This window comes from Cariama cristata, unplaced genomic scaffold (assembly GCF_000690535.1).
Source record: "Cariama cristata isolate BGI_N322 unplaced genomic scaffold, ASM69053v1 scaffold3286, whole genome shotgun sequence".
Lineage (NCBI taxonomy): Eukaryota > Metazoa > Chordata > Aves > Cariamiformes > Cariamidae > Cariama > Cariama cristata.
In genome coordinates, this window is record NW_009622521.1 from 39,223 (window position 1) to 43,947 (window position 4,725).

A 4,725-nucleotide genomic window follows, 5' to 3' on the forward strand; every position below is an offset into this window, starting at 1 on the left:
CTGAAAGTAGGTGTTTGATAGGATCTGACATAGAGCTGATGAAAATGGTAGTCAAATGTTCTCTCTTCTTGGGAAGTTGCTCAGTACTAAGAAAAGAAGAAAACCACATTTATATAACCAATATGAGAACATATATTAAGTGTAAAAAAAAAAAAACAAAAACAAAAAAAACCAACCAAAAACCAAAAACAAACTCCCTTGTTTTTCAAGCTTTTAGGATTAAGATTTTGAACCAAAAAGGCAGATGGTAAATCCATTTCCTGATGCTAATCTGACAATAATGTGATGCTGTGTGCTTGTCTGAAATCCACAGGCTGCTGGTAAATGACATCTCCTTGTGCAAAAAGTCTTCTCTGTTGATTTAGCTGGTGATGGAGGAGTGCCTCCTGCTAGCGAGCAGGTACGGATAATGCTGTTTCTCTAGTTGCTCTACAGTGAGTATTATAAAATAGTTTTTTCAGGAGGCAGGGAAGAAGAGTGCTGTGTTGTCCTTTTCTGAGTGGGCAGCTGTAAGCCATCTTTTACTAATTCTTTTTTTCTTTCTTTATTTTGCAAATGATACTGTCTCTGTTCCTACAGATTTGAAAAATGGGCTCTGTTCAGCTGATTCTACTGGTTGTTTTGCAGAAACAGTATTTAAAAGTAGTCTTTTGAGGTAAAAAGTGAGAAATTACCTTTGAAGAAATTGGGATAAGCCAAGTGAGTGAGTCGTACAAATGCAGTTGTGCAAAGCTGTCTAGATGTGTCTCGAACACATCTAAATTTGAATTAATTCCCTGAATAAATTCTAGATTTTTTTCATTTTTTTTTAAAAAACCAACAATTTTCTTTGTCAAGAAGTCATTAGTTTTGTTTAATATTGAAAATCCTGATAAAACTGATTCAGTTGTAGAGCACTCCTTTAACCTTAACCTTGCAGAATAAGAAGCCACCAAATGGATGGATATTCAGCTGGTAGGTAGGGGAGGCACTCGCTAAAGGCCCTTCTGGACCTCCTTACTGCCGGTGCTGGAAAGGGCCTGGTTTGCTTCTCTTTCTTAGTCAAAGTTGGTCTCAGTCACAGAGTTTCTTAAGGGCTCTCTGACTTGATTTGACAGCTTGCTCTTCTGTTTTACCCGGAGTGCAATAAATTGGTAAGCAAATAGAGCCTTTTTCATGTAAGGGCTGATGTTTGGTATTACATGATGCTTTCAAAGAATGAAATGTTTTGGATTAAGCAGGATTAGACCTGTAATTTTTCCAGATCTTTATCTATTTTTTAGGTAATGACTTCCACATTTGGCTGCATAATAAATTTACAAATAAGCTTCTGCAGACAGAGCCAAAGTATCCATGCCCCGTATGGGCCATCCAAGATGAATTAATACATATATTTGATTCTAACCCATTTCAGGGTCTATCTTGAAGTTCTCGTAGAACACGTTCAGCTCTTTTTGAAAAAGTGAAACCAACTGCTTCATTAAACACGTAATTGCATGGTGCAGACAGCAGTCTCCGAAGATGTTACTACCCTTTTTGCTAGGTAATTGTAGTAGGGAATTCAATGCCCTCTGGGGCACTTCTCCTGCCATCACTCTGCAGTTGTTTCCTGCCTCACAGGAAAAACAGTGAACAGTAAATGATTTCTGGTTTTAATTAGGCTGACAAAGATGCGTGCCCTGAAGTACATTAGAAGGTGTAGTCATTAAGTGTAGTGTCCCTGGAGGCATTTCCTGGATGTCCCTTACAGTTGTGTGTGTCCAGGGGTTTGCTGTTCCGCAGGCTGTGAGGGTACGTACGCCTGTATCTCTTCACTTTTTTCTCAAACTTGCACTAAACCACCATTTCTGGTGGTCCGTATTGCCTGGTTGCTGGCTGTCGCCCTGATTGCCAAACCACCTGGCAAGCCACCACCCCGGTCACCCTTGGCCTTCGCTCCTCCTTGCTGCTCAGCAGCAGCCAGATGAGCCTCCGAATTCAGCACAGCTACAGGAGAGTGGTGAGCGTGTAACACATGGCTCTAACAGGCTCTGCAGCGCGAGACTTCTAGCAGCAGGGTGCTGTTGGTCCTGAAAGCAGTGTCAAATTGACTGCCTTTTGGCTATTGAGAGACGAGGGATTTGGTTTTATTGCCTATTTGCTGCTAAAATTTGTACTCGATAGTTTTGAACAAAATAACTGACAGCAGTTGGTGGTCTCAATGAATGCTTATTTGGATTCTTCATATGGTAGGATTTGGGTATCTTTTCAGCCATTGCAATTTTACTTCAGTCCCTTTTTAATAATAAGTGTATGAAACTAGAACTACCACCGCTGGAATGGTGACTCTGCAGCATTTCAACTGGCATTTTTGTGCCCAGACTACAAAAATTTTCGTGTTGCTCCCATTGAGGCCTCAGACCTACTTCTGCAGTGCTTTTCAGTTTATCTAGATGCTCTAATTGAGGAAATAAGTAGATTTTCAATTACCTAGTCAACATTTTGTACAATAGATTCCATTACACAGGGAAAACTCATACAATTTTTGCTTCTCATTGACTGAGGCTGGAGATCTCGTGTTCAGATAATGGTTAAATTAAAAATTTAAGAATTTGGGCTTCTGCTATTAGAAACAATAATAAGGAATAGAATTATTAGGCAGGTGAATATATATGCTGATAATTGTGATCATTTCATGGAAGGGAGTTAGTGTAATGCTTTTCAGGGCTCTCTGAAGGTGGTAACATCTGTGGGATTAAGGGCAATCCACTAGGTTTTGAAATTCCAGACACTTCAGAGAACCTGACAAAAGTATCCCTTCTAAGAAACTTGTACATTGTTAAAGTTGGACAGTTCTTTACAGAACTTTTTTTAAAAGACAGGCAACAAAAGATAGAAGCAAATGGTCGGGTTTTAAGTTGGAAGGAGATTGTTAGTAGGATCTCTACTGGGATCTACTCTGCTCAGTATGTTAATGATGAACTGGAAAATAAGGTGAAGTAATAATTTACACAAAATTTTCCAAAGTGGATGAATCTAAATTGGACTCCAAGTAGAGTTGTAGAAGAGTCGCACAGTACTTAGCAACTTGATAACAAAGTGGTAGGTGAAATTCAGCGATGTTATGTGCCCAGTAATGCACAGTGGGAGGACAGGGGTAAGGGGAGCAAATCTGCCTGTACATAGGGTGTGAAGAGTTCCTGTGCACAATGAACTGTTGCCACCTGGAAAGAGATCCTGGAGGCATTGTGCATAATATCATGAAAACGTCAATAATGAGTGATCCAAAGGGTGAATATGATGTTGTGAACTGGAACAGAAGAGGAAACTTGGTTGTGTTATTGTGGCCAGCTTGTATCTTGAGTACTGTGTGCTCTTGTTATCCATACCTGTCCTCCTCTGTCCCTTCTCCCCAGCTGTAAAAATAAGTAAATAAATACTAAACTAAATAAATACTAAAACTTAATAGGCTGGATAAGAAGGAAAGTATGGCTTCTGCACAAGGCTAGAATAAACAAACCTGGATCTTGACCGACGGTCCACCTAGCTTGATATCCACTTTTCAATAATGACAATTAATGGCTGGCTAAGGGAGAATATGGGAACTGAGTAAGCTTATAGGGTGATTCCTATTCTTTCCCTGATTCCTATGAGGCTTATTTTGTCTGGGTGATCCCTTAGCCTCTAGTTGGATTTCAGTGACTTAGCCAGATTTATATGTGTTTAGTAACCCTTAATAGTGAAGTTTCCTGAATTCTCTAATCTCCTTTTGTGGAGCTGTGTAAGCTTTTTGCATCTGGAGCACGTTGTGGCAGCTTACATATGTGTTATGTGACAAACCACCTCCTTTGGTTTGTTTTGGCTTAACTCTTCAGCCTGAAAAAGAAATAACTGCAGAGAATATTTTTTAAAAGTGTCTGCATTCATAAATGGCACAGAAAAAGTGACTACGGAAGGTCTTGTGTCAAAATCTGGCTGAGGTGTTCCAGTGAAATATCAAATACCTTATTTTAAAAAAAAACCAAAACCAAACTCATACATCAAAACAGTCAGTCCTGTGAATCATTGCAGCGAGTTTATGTGGCAACTGAAAGTATAATGAGTTCGAAAAGGGATTAAATGTATTCATAAAGGATCTACTGATACTGGTTGAACGTGGCAGTCCAGCTACTTCCTTCAGCACAAGAAATGTCAGAAAGTGGAAGACAAAATAGAGTTAGGTAAACTAAAATAAAATTATGTGCCCATAAAAAAAGTTGAAATTTCATGTGGTCCTTCCTTGTATATTAAAATAAATACAAGACTTAGCTATATGTTTGTTAAAACTGAAATGCTGGAAGGTAACAGAAGTGAATTTGTGGCTCAACTTATAATGATCTATGACAGGAGAGAGACCATGACTTGATTTTTAGTAAAATGTCAAGTAATTTTGAAAAGTACTGAAGCTGTTATATGAGTTGCAGCAGGGATTACAGAACTGGTTTGTCTGGTCATACAAGGTGAATTGCATTTTCGCTTTGCGTCTATGAATAAGATTAAAATAAAGTATGGAAATACTACTGTTAGAATTATTTGATATTCCATTTCTCACATATGTTTTCCATTACCAACTAAATGCTTAAAATAGTTCCAGGAGACTAAAACCAAGTTTGTCAGACACAGTTTATAAAACAGTTTCAACAACTTAAAATGGAAACAGCTTAAAATGGATTATTATAGGTAAGCCTGAAAACTGCCCTCAATAAAGATTAGACCATGGCAGAATTC